The 20464-nt window shown below is 43.3% G+C and overlaps 1 protein-coding gene across 5 annotated transcripts in view; it reads right to left on the bottom strand.

Moving 5' to 3' along the window:
- BMAL1 (basic helix-loop-helix ARNT like 1) overlaps positions 1 to 20127 on the bottom strand; it is a 51083-nt gene extending 30956 nt beyond the window's left edge. For 2 of the 5 annotated variants that reach the window (XM_051803817.1, XM_051803822.1), the window contains exon 1: positions 19932 to 20062. The gene's annotated coding sequence lies outside the window, so the exon portion shown is untranslated. The other 3 variants (XM_051803820.1, XM_051803818.1, XM_051803819.1) reach the window with 3 other exon arrangements.
- Between the last annotated feature and the right edge of the window lie 337 nt (positions 20128 to 20464).

Genomic DNA, 20464 nt, shown 5'->3' with positions numbered 1-20464 from the left:
TCATTCCTCCCCGGAGCTGGATTGTCTGCACCTCTAAGTATGGAGCTTCAGACAGCATGGAAGGAAAGGAAAACAGACAGGTTCTTGAAAGAGAACTTAACAGATTTAACAACCTTCAAAAATCCCAGCTCATGCTCAGATAAATGTGTCCTTCAAGGCTGATCCAGTCCCACGGGAAGGCCTCAAGGATGGAGATACAGACCATCTTCACAGCAGGAGATGAAAACTGGAACAAATCCAAAGCCAACTCATGTCCCTTCCAGGAATCAAACCTGTTCAGACCACCTGTCTGTGCCATGGATGAAGCATTTCCCTCCCTCGCAGGGGACTGGTGCTTACTCCTGGTGGTACAGCTCAAGGTCTAACACACAATGCTACGGAACAGCCACCACATCTGGAGGCTGAGCCTTCGTAAGAACCAGCATCCTGACTGCCCAGCTGACCCTCAGACACAGGGGATTCCATTTCCTCTCACATCTCAAGGCTGTTTGCCTCTGCACCTAGGCAGTGAATCCCAGCTGCAAGAGTGTTTCTACAAAGCTTGCTAGTTTGCAACCATTACTGAAAGCTTGATCTGGTGTAAGCTTCTCGTCAGCCAAGATTAGACTCTTTGAGCTCTCGTTCTTTGAAGTGAGCTTATGTTGGCCTGTTCACATATTTCATTTTGGGCAGCCATCAAAAGGAAACATCACAAGGGAACTAATCAAGCCCTTGTGAAGAGGTGGTGATGCACACACTTGGAAATCAGTGCTAACATGTTGCTGTAACCAAAGGAATTTGGCCTGCTCCAATGATCAATCCGCCAGTACACGCACTCCTCAGGTTTCAAGAAACTGCTTCCACGGGGAAAACAAAAAGGGACCTGCCTTTCTTGGAAGACCAGGTTTGAAGGGATTTCTGAAATTTCTACACATAAAGCAAACTGTAGCCCCTCTACAGGCTTCTGAGAGTAACAAATACTAGTCCTCACAGCACAGACACTGGGTACAACTGTACTGGTGCTGAAGGAATTCCTAAGCTCAGCCCCAGTGGACAGAGTGAGATTAACCAGCGCTTCAGACGTCTCTGCTTGGAGCAGGAACCACTGAGTTCTCCTCAGAGCTCTGTAAACATCTCACTGGGTGCCATGTGATATTTTATAGACACACTGAGAACACCACAGGTATTCTAGGAACACATGTTGATATTTAATCTCAAATGTCAAGATGGATACACCATGGAGGGCTGTCACGCAACCTGCGTAAGGTAACAGCCGAGCTCCTGCGAAGAGTAAGAAAAACTACACCAAGAATTACACCCAGGTGTGACTATCAAAGATCCACTCTCAGTCAGAACACTCCTTCATGCCTCTGGATGTCTTATTTCAACAGGTCCTATTATCAAGAACATCCAGACTGATTTTATTGGAAACAGATACGACCAAAACGGAATAAAAATCAGTTACTCTGAGAACAGCTGCTTGCAGGAAAAGAACTGAGTTCAACTTCAGAAGTGTTTTAATTATTTAAAAAACCCAACAAGCCCAAACCAACATATTTTAAGAAAATGCTTCAGAAATATTGTTCAGTACAGCACCCCCGAATTTCTGTAATATAAGTTTTATCTATATCTATATAAATAGATCTATAAATATAAATATATCTCTCTATAAAATTACATTTTATATTAAAATTACATTACATTTTACTTCAAAAATATAAAAATTACATTTTAATTAAAAATAGGGTCCACTGATGTTAAATGCTGGTAAAGTAAGTTCATAACATCTACATTAGGATGTTGTATTTAATTCTCATTTATTCCAATCCTTCAGAAGATTTTGTGTATGTGTGGGAAGAAACAAGGTATTACATTTTCAACACTGGGGAAGATGAGAAGACTTAAAATTTACAGACAACAGAAATTTTAAGTCTTTTGGGCCAGTTATCTAACTCAACTCATTTAACATCAAAATCAATTGTTCTTTTAGTAATGACAGACTCACAGCTAAAATAAAAAAAAATAATAAAAAAAAAAAAACCAAACACAACAAATGAAGTCTCCTCCCTCAATTACTGAAATACAAACTTAGCTGAAGTTTTGAGTTTCCAAGTCAGGTCCAGCCTCCAGTACATGAAGGACATACAGTTTCACAACCACTGAATGCAATCCTTGCTCATCAACCCTCTGCCATCCCCAAGGGTTTTGGAGGGGGTGGGAGGCTGGGGGTGTGTGAAAGACAGAGGGAAATCTATCCTACCATGCAAGTAAATCAATTATCCAGCATTAATGGGCTTCAAAGTAAAACCCTAATCAAAGTTATTGTTGATTTCTTCAGTAGCTCATGTACTTCCAGCACGCTTTGATCGGAAACACACACCCAAACCCAAAAAACAACAAAACCTTCTCAGTTGAGGAGCCAGTGGTTCTGTGAAGTCTCCCAAGTTGTACACATTACTTCTGATCTGTCAACAAAATGTCTTATCTTGTGCTGCACTGTAAAGCCGCCTTCAAAGGCAGAATTTTCACAAGATTAGAAATTTCTGCGTAAGAGGACTGTACACAACTCGGACTGACGTTTCTGGAGCAGGAGAAGCACACAAGATAACAAGTAGGTAAGCTCTTTAACTCACTCCTCATGTCACACCAACAGCAGGAAGTTAAAAATCAGCACATCTGGGACTCACAGCTGGGAATGCCCACTTTTTGCACTTGCAGTCCAAAACATGCAGTTTTCTGTTTCCAGATTTCATCCAATTCCTAAATATGAGCACCAGTTTCTAGCAGACAGATACTTCAGATACAAGTTTTAAAGATATCTTAACCCTTCAGTTACCCAAAATGAATAAGTACGTTTCACGCAGTTAAATATCTAAAGTTGATGAATAAATGTCCCAAAGCCCAACTGTTCATTGTAGGTATAACTGTGATATGATCTGGGCACTTTAACTTCCTTACTACAGTTCAGTGAAGCTCCTACATCCTCACTTCCTGTGGTTCATAATCTCCAAAGCTGTCTTTCAATGGCAGGAAGGCAAAATCCTCTCAGAAGTTCTAAGAAATGCACCTTTTAAAAGGTATCCATGTGAAACAGCAGTTTAGCAAAACACTTCCCCGAAGGTAGAAGCTCTATGTCAGATCCCACTCTAACACCCACCCAGTCCCAGCAGTGACTTGGCACACCACAGAATCCCATCCAGGGCTTCTTCCTCAACCTTATAATTACTGCTTGTACTTTAAAATAACCTGCAATAGGATGTCTAGATGTAAATTTTTCAAGTGGGAACAAGCTTTAACTCGATTCACTCTTCTCACAGCCAAAGCACTATTTTTGTCCTTCATTAGTTACTCCAGCTTCCCGTCACCAAATCCTTCTTGGTTGTAGCCAGGTTTTCACTTTTCTCCTCCCCTCCTCTTACTGGAGCATTGTAGACATCCAAACTAGACAGGATATTCAAGCCCTGGCATGACTAATACTACACAAGTAATATTTTCTCACTTGACTTTTAAAGTTTATGCATTATGGGATGTTAGCCATTTCTCAGCTGAATAGGCTGAACCACTGCACACTTCTTTTAGCCTCTGAAGTGCATTTATTAAGGTGACAATCCCAGTTTCCTGAGCTTTGTTTTGAGCTGAATCACCTGATCCAAATACTCTTAGAGATACTGCTTTAAGTTGATTCTGTTTTCCAGTCACATTATTACTACAACAAATCCAAAGGCACTTGGTACATGTGAGGTCTTTCATTCAGAGATCTACTGCCAAAGTACAACCACATACTTTGTATCTTCAGGGAACAAAACACTGACACAAAAGGGTAGAAATGTCACAAGGAGGTTGGTTCTACTTATAGGTGGCTCTATTTATAGCTGATACTTTCATTTCCAGTTTTTGCAGACTCCCTCTGGTCCTGCTGAATTCCACATCTGCCTGGAAGGAGCTGTCCCAACACCGCCAGCCCGACAAAGAAAAGCCAACAGGCTGTCACTTCCCTTTCCATCAAGCAAGTCCTGGGAAAAGGAAGATACTCTCACTCTGCCTGGAACCAAGTTGGGGTATTCCTCACTCCAGCAGCCTCCAGCCCACATATTACTGGCAGGTTCCTTTTTCCCCACTGGTTTTCTTAAAAGCTTTTTTGGACTTCACACAAAATCAGCTGTCAAACACATATGCATCACACCCATAGGAACATCAATATTTCTTCCTTAAGACTATTTCAGTACCACGTTAGAGGCTCAGCTTAATTTTCGTTCTCCCAATACACCACTGTTTTTTGGATAGTAGGGCATGACAGCTTTTTGTTGAGCATATAGGAATCTGCTAAAAAAAAAAAGAAATCCTAAGAACATATGAAGATGGCATAGCTACTGTATGTATTAAGTCAACAAAGTTAATGTGTGGAAATAGAAGAATTTACAATTTAAAATTATTTACGGATTTCAGGTTTTTAGAAAATAACCTCTCCCCGCACCCACTCATGGAAATCGCCTCACCCTGCACCTGGAGTCCCTTTGCTGGTGGAGCAACAATAAACACTGACATAAATAAGCTCAGCGGGTTGGTTTCCTGAAGTCACACTGTTTGCCAGTTAAATCCAAACCAAACCACAGAAAACTGTGACACTGCGACAATTCAGCCCTTGTATGTTCGGTGGAAACCACGCAAAGCCACAAATATGATGAAAAGGTATACATGCCATTATCAGTCCTGTTGAAGTAACAACCTCCCCCACGCCTGATATCCGGGTTTTTAAATGAGCTGTTTGCTGCTGAGGCTGAGGAAGGCAGCGTTTCCGAGCTATGACAGCTCACACTGGGGCATTATTCGATACTCTGCTCCTCAGAGAGTCACACAAAGCACTTGGAACTGCAGCAGTGGTGGATATGAGAAGCAGGGCAAGCTCCCCAGAGCCCCCGGGCCAGCACTAATATTGATACAGCACATTGTGAGCAGAATTGCTGTAGCTGATGACTCCCCATCCAGCCCAGAGCAGTTCTTAGCACTGCTGCAGAACAGCAGGACAGCTCCCTGCAGTCCCACATCAGATGTCCACCAGCTTCCAGTGACTGTGAAACCAAAATCACAACTCAAAGAAATCCTTTAACAGGACATTAAAAGTAAAGTTAGATGTGTCATCGCACCATACAGTGAACTCTAGAGTGACATCCTTCTACTACAGCACTACCTACTTTTTATGTTTCCTCCTCTCTTGAGTAAACTGGAATTTCTGTGCAATGTGACATCTCCAAGGTGAGCCCCAGACACTCCACAATGTGCACTTCCCTAAACACAGCATGTAGGACATTTTTGTTTCTGAGGCTTTCAAATTACAGCACTCAAAGTAAGACTTGGTGGAGCAAATCAAGTGATCGCTCGGGGAGAAACCACGCAGAACATTTCCTGTCTCTTACATTCATGTGCACACTGGCAAGGACCTCAGTAACAGCTATATGGCTTTGAGAAAGTTGCATTTGTCTAGCTCAGGATAAGCAGAAGATGCTGTTAAAAACCTCCCAGCAAAGTTCCACAGAACAGCTGATGTAACATCTTAGTGCCAAAGGGAAGGCTTTATCCCTTTTTTCCTTCTCTTGTCACTCTTCCCCCACATTTCCCTTCCAGCAGAGACTTTTCCGGAGTCCCCGGAGCCTGTTTGTACAGAGTGTGTTGAATTCATCAGGCTGAATAAAAACCTGTCAGAAAGCAATGTCTTCTGGGGGGTTAGAAATCTCAACCCTCTTGCTGAAAGGTCAGATGATACCCAGGAGCAGCTCAAAGATGAGACGTGTCAGAAGAGGGGATAGGGTAGAACAGTCCCTTTCAACAACAGTAGGTGGTTAAAATACCCCTGTGACAGCCCTTCTGCACTTTCAAGATATTTACAGCACTCCTGCAGGATTTGTTTTCAACATCCAAATCCCGCCATGGTTTGAGCAAGACAAGGTGTGCTGAAAGCTTTCCACTGATCCACACCTGCACTGTGACATTTTCACTGCTCAGGAGTTTGCTCTTTTGTGAATGACAAGTTGTGAGCACACAGACACAGTGGAGGAGTATTTCTATCCACTCTGCAGTCACTGCTTCAGTGGGAGTGTAAGCTTTATTTTCCTGAGAAAGGCCTGCAGCAGTAGGAAAGCCCTTTACAGAAATGGCTGATACAACATAGTCCTTTTTCGTGCATTTATATATCAATGCCGATGTTGAGAGCCACCAAATTTCCAAACCTGAGACATTTGGCTGCCAGAGATACAGCTGGATGCAAGCCTCGGACTTGCATTTTTCCAGAGAGGCTTTTAAATCTACGATTTTTAACTTAAATCAACAGACAAGTTTGAATGAGTACTATTACGTTTTAACATTCCCAAATCATGACAGCCCTTACTAAAGGCAGAGGAATGATCAGGGAACACCAGGAATTCACTTAATAGGGTCCTTATGCTATGCAGACATCTTGACTGTTAAAAAAAAACCAACGGAAATACAAGTGGGGAAGAACAGTGTGTAACCCACACACAAAAAACAAGAGATAAAAAATCCTGTCAAGACAAAACACGGGCAATTGAGGAATCCCACCACAATAAACCACAGCCATACATACCACAAAAGGACTCTTCATAAAAATGAAGGCTGCAGGTTTGATTTGGTTTTTTTTTTTAAATGATTGCTTGTGGTTGGATCAAAGATCCACCCATGCAACATCCCCCTTCCCCTCCTAAGGAAGAGAGGATACAAAACAGAACCAAGGGACATCTGACTAACAGTTGCAACCAGAAGTTTTTCCAACCCATTGTTTTATTCCAAAAGAGAACATTCCACGACCCACGCACCCTGATCCCAGTGGACCTAGAAAGGATCACTAGACAGTCCACATGCCAACACAAAAAAGATTTAAGTAGGTTTAGATGATCTTATTTCCGCAAGTAGGAGACTTGTGCCAAATATTAATAATGCAGTCCCTTAGTTACCACTTACAAATGCTCATAATTATTTACAGCTCCTGAACAGTACGGAGGATGGCTTGGATATCATCCAACAAATTCCCAGCAAATAAATTTATTAGAAAATGGAAAACTTTCTAGTTTCACCCAGCAGAACAAGACAGGCAATGAGTTCTGCTTAAGGAACAATGAAGTGAGCTGGTACACTTCAGCTTAGAAAAGCGAGAGGACCAAGGCCTACAAAATCATCAAATGTCACAGGGACATCCAACAAAGCTTGGCTGAAAGGCTCAAAACAACACAGCTCTTCACACATGAGGTGGAAGGCTGTGGAAACTCCCTGCCAGATAACAGGAAGGCTGGAAGTCCATGTGGTTTCTGCAGAGAGGTAGGACCAGTTCATGGACAGGAATTCTGCTGAGGGTTACCACCAGATCTGGCTTGGGAAGTCCCTGAGTTGAAAGTAACTGTTGGCCCTAATCCTAACTCTTCATCCAGAGCCACTCACAGCCCTGCTCCAGACAGGACTCTACAGGAACTGGGTCTTTGTTATGGCACACAATGGTCACTCTTGCCTTCTTTCAGTATTAGAAATTGAGATAATGTTCTTTTGCTAAGCATTCAGAGAAACTTTTACTTACAAGTATGATTACATGGAATGCCCATAGGGAAAGTGTAAAATATACAACATCCTCAAAAAACCCTTCTAAGTCCCTTCTGGTTTAAGTTAACCCACTTGCAGTAATCACTGTAACACAACTCAGCACCACGTGGAACATTTAAACTGAGTCAGTACACATTAGGAGTTTAGCAAGGCCAGTGTAAAAGCTCAGCTTATCAGAAAAAATAGCCTTTCTGATAAAAACCAACTTTCATAAGTGGAATTTCAAATCCAGTTTAGACAGCTGAGTTCCCATGCAGCACCCAGAAACAATAGTGCTGAACGAGGAGCCACAGAAAAGTCAGCAGGCACAAACCACCCAAAACAAACACCCGGAGTGGCAGTCCCTGCCTCACCTCACCAAGCACTTCAGTTCATGCACACGCTTCTCCACTCACCTCAAGTCTTTACTACAGTAGGAAATTGAATTTCAAATCATCAACTAGAGCGAACAATTATCTTCTTAAAAGAGGCCAAAGGAGCCAGCAAAGAAGGGAAACTGTTCCAGGTCATAGAACCATTACGGTTGGAAAAGACCTCCAAGGTCATCGAGTCCAGCCTTTGACCTTTGATTACACATAAGGAAAAACCCAACTAGGCAAATATGCTTAGAACAGAAAAGAATCACATATTTCAGAGGCTCACATGCTACACAGTAGATATAGTTTTTGCTTTTTTCCTATTTTTCTGCAATGTTCACTTCAGAACATGGTTTACAGTCTCATGCACTATCTTGCCCTGACTTTAACAGAGAATTACATATCCTTTTTGTATGTGTTTTTTTCTCAGTCACTCATCTGGTGCTCAAGTGCCATGTTTTTTAAAGAAAATCTGCTAGAGCCTCTTCAGCTGTCTTCAAGGGTTCTGTCTCCTCTTCCATATGCACTGAATTTATTCTTTGCCTCTACATGTACAAGCTTAAATTTATATTCAATAAATTCTGAAGTAACTGACTAAACTGAAAATATTTACTTTGAATAACTTAACTGACAAATGTAAATGTCCTCTCATTATCTTCATGTTAAATTAATACATCTTTGTTTCCCTAAATATGAGTACCAGCTCCTCAGGTTTCTGGTCCTCTTTTGCCTCCCTCAAGTAGCAGTGCTTGAAATTATCTTCTCATACAAATCATTGGTACTAAAACTTGACATTCTTATTTCAAAATAGAGAAGTGTTATGTTTTGCTGCCTTCAATTATTAAGATTACAGCCCAAAAGTGAGGTTTTGCTTTGCTTTTTAGCATTGCTGAACAAAACTCTTAGGTATTACGTTGTATCTATGCCTTACAGAATAACAACATGAGAGTCCTCTGTAGTATGTTTAACCTTTTAATTTTTAAGTTGTTTTGCTGCAAGAGCCTCTATGATAGTCCTCCCTCTGCTATGAGTCTTTCTGACCCTCCCTCTCCTTCTCAGAGTGGTACAAGCTGTATGTCCTTTCGCTTCCTTCTGCTCAAACACAGTGTGTCACAGAGATAAGTAGGTAAGTTTTACCCTAATACCGATATCGGATTCATGCATATCTGTTCCCTTTCACAACCACATGTTCTGATCTCCTCTGCTGCAACAGGAGGCAACCTCATCTGCTGCTTTATAGAACAAACTGATATGCTGTAATTCAGGTCAAAGTTTACTTTAGAAAGATATCCTGGAAGAAGCGATGTGTTACAAGAATCTGTTACCCGCCTCCCACCTTCCCTGTTCCAAAGCTTAGTTCCTCTTGTTCATAATTGCCAACCCTTCTAGCCTGAGTTGCACTAGGTCATCTATCAGCTAATAAACCTCATTTCATTTTCTCCTGCCAGATATCCTTATCAGGGTCACTGGCTGAAGGATCAATCCAGTAAATTGCTTTCTCCTTGTTTAACTAAGTTTAGTTCTGTTCCATTCATTTCACATTGCAAGCTTATGTTTGCAAAAGAGCTCATTCCTTGAACTCTCTTCAGTTTTCTATTAACACTTTATCAAGACCAGGAAAGTATTAAAGTTATGACATAATTAACATCATAAACAGATCAACCTACCTTTGAATCCAGCTCCATATCCTTGTTTAACCAAGCTACAAATTCTTTTGTCTCCCTCTCCAACGCTGCCCTGGGAACTGCCAGTCAACAAAGCCCTCCCACCCTCAGTCACTTCCTCTTGTAAGGATGATATAAAGGAACACGAGTGTTAGAAATGGCACATGGATTTCTCACACAGCCTGCTGGAGTGATCACAGACCAGCCTGTGCCCCTTGACTCTCCCACCAGCAAGAGTCTCTTCTGCCATCACAGGATACAGAACCGGACTGATGTAACATCAAAGTCAAGCTCAAAGTTGAAGTGGCCAGAAACAAGGCTGCTGACTAATCCTTGCTTAGATCACACACAGCAACTGTATGAACCAGTTTGACAGTTTATTTAAGATGTGGCTACATGAATTTTTACAGTGCAGCACAGACTCTTCTTTGGGAGACTCATGTGGCAGAATTCACACTTTTTTACTAGTTTTATTAGTTTATCAGTTGCCCTTTGTAACTGCAGGAGTTGTTAACCTCCTGCCTTCAGCATTCAGCTGTGCACTCCCATGCAGCACTGGCGCTTACAAAACCCACAGTGAGCTTTTCAGAGCCCCAAAATAGATTAGAACTAATCCTATAAAAAGGTAATTTAAAAAAAAAAAAAAAAAAGCTACAAGTCTGAGTAGACCACAGTGAGGTGATTCAGGAAGTCAAACAAGTGCCAGCACTATACAATGGAGGGGCAGAGATGACAAACTCACCAGTAACTGTCCCTATAACTTACCTCTCAAACACACCTGAACACGAGCACACAGGTCAACTTCCTAAAGGATGTTACAGCAAGAATAAGCCCACCAAGTCCACAGGGCAACAGAAGGATTCAAGAAACAGTCTGAAAAGCACTTATTTTGTTGGTGAGTTGTTGTTTTGAATACATTTACCCCTTTTATAGAAGGCTGTTTTATCAACATCAAAGTTTAATCCACCTCCAATACACAGGAGCACAGTCAAGAAAGGAGCTGGATGAATGCTATTCAACATGCAGGGAAGTCATGCTTAGGAAACATTGCTCCATATTGGAATGGCAATAAAACCATCAAATATAATTGCACTGAGATGACTGATGTTTACAGCCTGAAAAATAGCAACGTGAAAACCCTGAAGATAAGCAGAACACAACACAAGAAGCCACCAGGAACTACAAGAGCACGCCTTTGAAGGGTGGAAGGCAATGAAAAGCTCACATGTGGAAGTGATTCTGAGGAGTACACTCCTGGAAGGATGTGTGGAAAATACAGAACTATATCATGAAGAATGATTGACGAGAAACCCACATGCTGTTGCCAAACAAAGACTCAGCCAAATCACGTCATAGGGAGGAGTTAAAGAGGATATGCTGGGTTGTATTTGGAGGTGGAAAACTGTGGTACTTCACTACAACATGCAATTAGGTTTGCTAGAAAGGGCAAAGTTAACTGTATTTATCCCTAGTGTTTCTTTAAGTAGAAACCTGCTAGTCCATCAAGATTTTTCCAGGTGTTGGAAGGGCAGGAAATTTTCTTTTCTGCTTCCTGAAAGTCTTTGAAATCCACCTGCCAGCCACTCCTACAGGCAAACCTGAGAACTTGCACCAGTATTATTCTCTGACCCGGTTGCCAACACAGCATGGTTCCAAAACATTGTCATCACCACAAACCACACATATAGACACACACAAAAAAAGCAAACAAAGCACTCACAGAACTGAGACAAAAGGACAAAAAGCCACACAAAGGAAATTTTAAGGGTGAGTTTTATTTACAGACACACACACACAAAAAAGCCAGGGACCAGTCAAGACACTGGTTACCAAGTTTTCCGAAGTCACCCAGCAAAATTCAGCAGAAAAATGGAAAAATAGGTTTCATTGACAAGTAACAGAAACTGGTACTTTTTCAGGTTTGTCAAGGAACATCATCATGCCAGTATGTTTGGGGCTACAGGGAACTAGCAAAGCACAGAAATATCCTAAAACTAGAGGACAAGTTGGATGAGTGACCAATATTTGTTTTAAAAAATAAGAAGTTGGCATCTGAAATCTGTGTCAAAGGAAGTACATTACACAAGTTCTACAGCACACCATGAATGAAACCATGGAGGCTTAACCTCTTGCCTGAGCAAATCCTGCTCTAAAAAGCACAATTATTTTGTCTAAAAAGCACTCAGAACTCTCCAAGATTGATTTAAGCATTTAAAGGGACCTCAAAAATCATAGAAGGTTGAATAATAATCATTACATAATAATAATGCTACAACATTACTTAGGTCTCCAATGAGATACCAACAGGCATTTTTTTCCTTACTTTTTTTTACAAGGAGGATTTTTTTTTTTGGTCCTGCCTCTTTCCAAGATGTGCTACTATTTGGTCCTTTCTAGTGTTTATGTGCTCTAAGAAAAAAAATTAGGTCAATTCATTTTAAGCAGAAGGTATGGATTCTCCTGTTAACTGCTGACTTAAACTTCTTCTTACTCTCCATCTGTATTCCAAATTAAGTTCAAAAGCTTTAGTAAATCTTTTTAAGAAGTTCACATTACAGTCATACAGAAAGTTTTTCATGTCACTGAACACAAGGACAATTCTCCTAAAGAGCTATTTGACAGGAACATCAAGAATTAAGGTGTCAGTATTTCCCTAAGGGGAAGCCTGGGTAGATTTTAGAGAGTTTTGCTTCCAAAAAACAGAACGTGGAGACAAACTCACAGCCAGATGAGAACCATTCTTAAACAGCAAATCAAGATTTTTTTATTATTTTTTTTTTTAGTAAACAGACAGGTCCCCTCCTAAAAAGGGAGTGCAAATAGTGATCTTGGAAAATAAAAATCTTCTTCCATTCAGTCTCTTCCCTCTATTCCATTTCCTCCAGATTTCCTGGCAAGTCTAATTGGAGGCATTGCTGGGCCTCTGCCCATTTCAGATAAATTATCAGTTTGACAACAACTTGGAAGCACAAGTGTTCAGCTCTGGCACAGTCAGGTGACCGTGGTGAAGGAGCTCCTGGGAGATTTGCGTATCTGAAACACTTCTATATTTGTTCATCTGGAAACCCAGGAGCATATGGGCCAGTGAGGGGAAAGGGAAAAGGGTCAGAGGCCTAACTGAGTTACTACTGCTTGTTAGAAAAGAGAATTTTTCAAAAAAAATGGTGCAATAAATATTGAAAAGCTCCCCCGTATAGCTCCAGAGATTAAAGTAAAAAGTCGCTTGTTTTTCTGGCTTCTGGGTTTTAGTGTCAAAGTCAGTTTTCTTTAATCAAATTTTTATGTAGATTTATGAAAGAAATGACCCAACACAGCTTAATCCAAAAATATTCTGCCACAAAGCCTCTTCTTCCACATCAAGGCTGCAGTGTAACACGTTAAAAACAGCACTCTTCACACTTACTGCCTCTCCCACCTCCCTTTCAGGACTACTCATTCCGGGAGCTCTGCTGTTTCCTAACCTACAAAAGCAGAAACGTTTTTGAACTCACAAGTTGTATGGCCTCAGTAATCCCAAATCAATCTTCCTGGGAAAAACCAGCCTTGAGTCCCAGCAGATTCCCCAGTTCAGAATCTTTGCCCTAACACATCTGCCCCTATGGAACAGAGGGACAGGACACACACAGGGAAATGCTTAGCTGGGAAAGAGTTGGAGAGTTGATGGAGGCTACATTGTCCATATCAATCCAGCTTAAATCATCATCAAAACTACCATCCAAATTCATCCAGCTGTCACTGGATGTTGCAAAGGATTCATGTGTCATTATAAAGCAAATTGCTGGGCACCAGATAATTCTTTTTGGCCATGGAATTTTGATTTTTGTCCTGCCAAAGTACCGGCAAGTATCTCTGGTGATGCTACCTCCGAACAGCAGCATTTCCCACACAGATGCTTGAAAGTCTCCAAAAATTCATCAGTCAGCCCAGAATTCTTGGGAGGGACATAGAGATGAAGGATACAGTCAGAAAACTTGCACAGTGGCATCAGCTGGACAGAGTTGCTAAAATTTGCTCTAAGATGGTCAGCTGATAATCTCCACCAGGAATGGGAATGTGGAAAAATCACTTTCTATAACAGCTGACTGCTGTAATTTTCTCCTCTGTTGGTTTTTTTCCCCCCTCATCATCTTATTCTTGACAATGACAAAAGCATTAGAGTAACAAATGAGCTACTCCAGCTAAGAAAATAAAGCAGGCATTTGCTATGGAAGAGTCTCATGGTCAAGTCAGAGAAATTAGGACAGGAATTACCTCATTCAGCAAATAATGCCAAGTACAGTAATTGAGATCTCTTTATTGCCAGCTGGGATATCTTAAGCAGACTGAACTAGATTTTAAAATGCCACAACAGGGAAATACCCATCTTACTGCAGACTCTTTCCTGGACAGACAAGCTGACCAAGTTGCACATGTCTCAGACAGGGATAAATATATTTATATAAAAGCCCTAGAGTTTCTAACAGAGATGAAATGGAAAATCCCAGCACAAACCCAAGCTAGCATAAACTCTTTGCTCTTATTTATGTCTTCCTGTTCAGAATAGGAATATCCAATTACTGGCCTTGTATTTCTAAAATATGAATAACTTCCAGTACTTCTAGAATTTGGACCCAAACTGCACAGTAAGCATTTGACAACATTTTAAACAGAATATTCTTTAATGACAGAGCACATCCAGCAACTCTAATGTTTTTATGTGACAACTCCCTCTAAGAAGTCACTGAGCCTGACTTGACAGGTTTCTAAAATAAACTGCAATATTCAGAGGTTGGTTTGGCCATTGCAGCCAAAAAACATCTTCAAATAAGAGAAACAGGAGAAACTCTATAAAAACAACAGGGAGAAGACAACACTATTTTGTAATAGGAACTTCCAAGCCCGAGTAAACTGAGTATAGATTAAAAGTACAGTATAATGTTTTCTAGGACAGCAAGTTTGCCTAATGTTCTGGGGCTTTATCAGATTGTTGAGGAAAAAAACCTAAATCCAGATACCAGAGCCCTCTAAGATCACAAACTTCAGTAGATTTCTGGATTTCTGAATTTGGGCCACATCCTGAGCATAAGACAAAAGTATTCTTAAGTATATTGATGGTACAGTGTTAATACTGACTTTCTTTCATTAACTCATTGAATTAATTTCACCATAACAAACCAATTTGTAAACGCAAACGCAAAGATTACAAGAAATGTCTTGGCAACAAAGCACATTGGGAAAGGAGACAGAGGAATAACCAGGCGTCCTGTTTCTCAGTCAACAATTCCAGAACTCCAAACTGGAAAACCCAACGTGGTCAAGACAAGGTCAAAGGACATATTCTAATATAAACCTCAAAACCAAATATCTGATTTTTTTTTTTTTGCAATGTATTCTGGACCACAAATTCTGTCCCCGATAAAATAAGCAGGGACAAGTCTACAGGCAAAATAAATACTATTTTAAAAGGTTATACTAAAACTAATAAGCCAGTAGCCAAACTGCAACACAAAGCCCAAAACTCCAGGGGATTTAAAATACAATTATCAGAGGTCCTTGAGTGAAAAGTAAAAGCAACAGCAGAACTTGAACCAAAGCCATCTTGCTGACACTCTCAACACAACTACAATCCATACACACACCATAAAGGATAAAATTTTTGTTATTTTTAATGTATTATTTTGATTCAAATTGGAACAGAAGTCGTAAATTTCATAATACTCCAAGAAAAATCCACAGATAACAAAGAAATCCATTCATAGCAAGTCAAAGAAAGCAAAACCCAACCAAACCAGTTCAAGGAAACTATAAAACTACCAGTTTTAATGACAGAAAAAAACATTCTTAGAAAAAATGAAAAGTTAAAATAAAAGTATACGAGTTTTATTTTCTCCTGTTTTTTTCCTTCTCACTCCACCCAATTAATATTCTGCAGTACTGCATTATTTAGCAATTTCTACCAAAGTCTTTCTGATTTTGTCCTCTTTTGTTAGACAAACTATAAAAAGCAAAGGCACTTTAAGGAAGTTTCTAAGATAAAAAGAACTTGAGACTAAGAATAACACTTATTTCTGAGTTCTCTGATAGTCTCAATTCAGTCTCCCTTCGAAACCTACATCAATCCCAAATGAACAAAACTGGATTAGAGTTTTCTGAGTAGTCCTGTATCAAGAACACACCCAATCTTTAAAATACGTGGGTTCCATTAACTAATTTTTAGCCGACACAGAAAGGAATTGAGGCAAAAGGCTGCAACTGAATAAGCACCTACGACTTACTATAAAATGCCTTCCTATGAGAGTGATTTCAGAGTCGTGGTGCCAACACATGCAGCTTAGGAATTGCCCAACATCCTTCCCAGTGTTACAGCAATGCCACCTGGGAAGATGGATTTCCACCCCAGCCACGCCAGGGAAGGACCGTTAAGGATTTAGCAACGCCTTGTACCGGGTGCCACTGCCTTGCCTTGCACCTGGAAAACAGAGCCTGCTGGGATCTGCAAGGAAAGCACTGTCAAAACAACCAGGAAAACTACAACCCTCTGCCTCAGCTGCTTGCACTCACATGAATGGGTTTATTTAAAGTTAGCAGAGAACGTCAACACCTTGGGCCACAAGAAACGGGGCTTGTTAGTTCACCATTCTAAAACCCTGCCAAGGATATTCCTTGCTCTATAAGCGGCCTACTGGCACCGTTCCTAGAGAAGACCAACCTAGTGAACTCCAGCACGGCTCCAGGGCAGGGTCACAAGCTGTTCTGACACCAGCAGCTGACCCAGAAGTGCGTCTGACACAGGAGACATTGAATAACAGCTTCTCAAATGGCAGGAGGCTGAAAAGGTTACAAGCGCCGGCGAAGAAATCTCTCTTTGCGGCTGCAAAGGACAGAGGACAACCCGAATCAACGTGGAGAAGAAAGGTGAACACAAACATGACCCAAACGTGGAGAAGAAAGGTGAACACAAACAATCCTGCACTTTACACCTGAAGAATCCATTGTCAGCCACTTCTTGAACTGAATTAAACCGTAAACCAGGAACTTTAGCAACGGCTAAAAATAAATTTGAAATAACACCAAACACAACAGAAACTATCGATCTTCTTTGGGGCAAGGGCTGAAATGCCAGACTGTATCTTTTAGTTAATGAATATTGCAGGCTGACAAAGCCTGAAGATGCTGTTTTGATCTGTACTCTTCTGCAGAGATGGATTAAAAGAGAAATTACATTTTTCAACATCTGGTGAAAGATCAGGTTTCCAAGGAGATGAAGTCTGGGCCTTGGATAAGTAGCCTCACTGCATTTTTCCAACAAATTGAGGTAAAAAAAGGCAGGTGCAATATGTAGTTCATGCCAGTGAGTTATTCACCCCAATGTGCACCTCACTCAAGGTGAAGTTCAGTCAGATATACATCACAGGTTATCTGACAACATTCAAAGTCATTAAATACAGATAAAAACAATTGGATAATTGCAGTGGAGATCTCTTCCTCACACCAAAAAAACCCCTCAAAACTTCAATAGGCTTTTAAAATAACTCAGTACACCAATTCTTTAGAAGAAAAGCATTCTCATTTTGCAAGTCCATCATTTCGTGATCTGATTCAACGCTTTGAGTTCCAACTATGTAACACCTGAGTACACAAAATTCACCAGTCTGGATTGGATTTAACTAAACCTGGAACTACTGCAGTTCCAGACTACCAGACACATACAGATACATACTCATACACATCTCCCACAGGCAGAGTATACCTCTGCTTTACTTTAGTCCATCATCTGAAATCTATCTTAACAACTCTTGGAGAAAGACCCAGATGGAAAATGCACTTGGAAATGCCATAAAACACCTTATTTTCATCTTCAAGCACCTCCATATCTCCCCAGTAACTTCCATGGGTTTATCAAGCAGAACTTCCAACAACTAAGTTCAAAAGTTGGTGCTGAGATCCAGTCAGTGTCATCTCAGCTACTGCACTTATCAAAATCAGTAATTTCAGGCTGAAGTTCTCTGGCTGTGATGACTGACAAAAATTAAAGTTTCAAACCATGTCTAATGTATCAAAGTAAATAGAGAAACCTGAAGTATTCTTTGAGTTCTGTCAACTTACTGAAAACCAAACAGCTCTGCAAGATTAAAAATATGTATTCCTTCAGGTTCTCCTGTCCCTCCTGCCAAAGTGTAACCACACAGGCAACTGGGTCCATGCTGAAAACAGTGTAAAATATTGAATTTGAGCTGGAAAACAGAGCTTCTGCATTCCTGTAAACTGATTAACCTGCATGTCTCCTGTTATCAGTGCCATTGAAAAATGGCACACAGGCTGCAGCCACCACAGTTGTCCTCAGCTTTGTCATCATTGCCTTGCACAGTATCAAGGAACTGTGTGCAACTTTGAGCTCTGCCAAATAAATTCAGTGTTCTTATTCCTGGTTTTCCAAAAGACTTTTTGAGAGTAGGTATTTGAAGGAAAAAAACCCCTCCCCCTACAAACATCACCTTCCTAATACATTCCAAGCAATGGTCCCCAAATACAGCAGGTCTCCTGGGAGCCCATGGTGACAGTGACATGGCAGCAGATCCTACTTCCAGCTTTGTGGAATTCCAGTTACAGTCACCTTAGTTTACTGACAGCCAAACCAAACAGCTCTCCTCACATTCTCTGTGGAAATCCCCTCTTGCCTGGGCACTCTCCCAAGGAACTTCTTTTACAGACCCCAAGCCTACACAGCCCCTCACACCACAGCTGGTATCCAAACAGACAATGGGAACACACAGCACGGAAAGGAAGACAGGATAAAGCAGCCTATTAATCCAATAAAAAGTTGTGGTTAGAGGTTATTTTACATACAAGAAGGCATCAAAAACCATGAATGGCCATGAGAAACACAAACCCACAGAAGTCAGAAGTAGTAGAGCCTTTCCCCTTAATAAGCAACTGTGGTTTAGAATAACCAGACTGAGAGGTCTGTAGCTGCTGATGCTTCAAAGAGCTATTTACATTTGCATATTCCTAGAGGATACAAAACATACATTCTTGGGAGGGCAGAGTTTAACCTCAGCCTTCTGCAAGACCGTTTACAGAGACAGTTAGCCAGAATTACAGCTAATTAAAACAAACATCCTTTCTTTTCTCCCCTACAAAAAAAAACCTGCAGCCCGTGTATTATCAGTCAATCCCATCTAAAAAGCACTTTTGATTAAAGAAAAGATATACTGAACAGGCAGGACCGGTACTTTTTTAGCTTAATAAAAAAAGAAACACAGTATTTTGAATGTTGAAGTTACAGCATTTTTTAAAAATTTCTACTTAAATACTGAATTTTGAGACAAGATTAGACTCGAAATTATCCCAGCAGACGATCGCTCCCTGCAGCTGACCCTTTCTACCTCGCACACCGAGAAAGCACTTTAAAATTCATGCGAGCATATTTGCTTCCATGGCAAGGAAACACACCCACTTGTTCCTTCACCGTTATTTTCCAAGTACCAAAACCTTCCCAAAACTGTTATAGCCGAGGCACTGGAGTAACAGAAACCCCCGGCAATTAAAAATGCAAAGCGATTCTTCCTCCTGCCTCCCCAAGCGCAAAAATCCCGATCTCGGGAAGCCGCCTCGGCGCTCCCGGTGTGTGTTCCACGCATCCCTTCTCCCCGCGGCAGCCCAGGCGCTCAGAGGTGTCAGACGCGGCCCCAGCACCGGGAGGGCTGCCCGGGAACGGGGCGGGTTCCCCACGGAGCGAACCCCCCTCGGGCGGGACCGGCCACCGTGCCACACATCCACGGGAATTCCCAAATTCCCAAGCACCACCTTCGCTTGGGGGGCTTCACGCGGGGCCTCCCCGGACCCTGGGGTGACCGGCGGAGACCCCGCTCGGACGGGGCCGCTCCGGTGGCGGGGCCGGGGCACCGACCCCTCCGTGGGACCCGCCGCCGCCCCCCCGGCCCGGGGCAGGGGCACAGCCCGGCCCGGCCCCCCCCGTCCGCGGCGGGACCCCGGCCCGGCTCTGCCCACGGCGGGGCCCGGGCCCGGCTGCGAGCCCCGTTCCCCCCTCCCGGTGCTGCCACAGCGGCGGGGCCACGCACCGGCCGGGGCTCCCACGCCGCGGTCCCGGCTCCCGGTGGTAGGGGACACAGCGCCGCACCGCCGCCGGGGGGGTCCCCAGAGCCCCCCATCTCCCGCCCCGGTTACCCCCAATCCCGCCGCTCCCCCCCATCCCGGCGATCCCGCTGTTCCCGGGGCGCGGCGGCTCCGCCGGGGCCGCGCTCCCCTCGCACCCCCCGGGCCCCCCCGCTCTCCCCTCACGCCCCCCCGACCCCCCCAGCGCCCCCCGCCCGCCGCCCCTCGCGCTCACCGCGGGCTCCGCGCGCGCCCCACGCCGCGCCGCGCCCGGCCGAAGGGAGGGGCGGGGCGGGGGTCGCGGCCCCCTCGGCAGCGCCGCGCGCCCGGCTCGGCAGCCCCCCGTCCCTGACCTACTTTCCGCCTGGCTTGCCACCCGACGGCGCACCACTAACCTACTTTCCAGCCAATGGCACCCTCCCCCGGCCCCGCGCCGGACGCGCCCGCCCGCCAACGGGAGAGCGGCGCCGCGCCCGCCCGGGCCAATGGGTGGCCGGGGAGACGGCAGCGCCCGCCCCCCCGAGCAGGGGCCAATCCCCGAGCGGCTCCGCGCCAGAGGCCAATGGGGAGCGCGGACTGGCAACGCTGACCCCGCCCCGCGGCGCGCGGCAGGGGGGGGGGCCGTGAGGAGCCGCTGGGGACCCGGATGTGGCGATGGCGGCGGGGTCGGGGAGGGGTCGCGGAGGGTTCGGAGGGTTCGTCTCGGCCGCGGCCGCTTTCCCCGGGCATTGCCGTCCGAGGCTGCCTCTCGCTCCCCCGCGCCACCCC

Source organism: Manacus candei, unplaced genomic scaffold (genome assembly GCF_025592945.1).
Source record: "Manacus candei isolate 608988 ecotype Guabito, Panama unplaced genomic scaffold, ASM2559294v1 h1tg000060l, whole genome shotgun sequence".
Lineage (NCBI taxonomy): Eukaryota > Metazoa > Chordata > Aves > Passeriformes > Pipridae > Manacus > Manacus candei.
The sequence above is the reverse complement of the archived record's forward strand: the minus strand, read 5'-3'. Positions and strand labels throughout refer to the sequence as shown.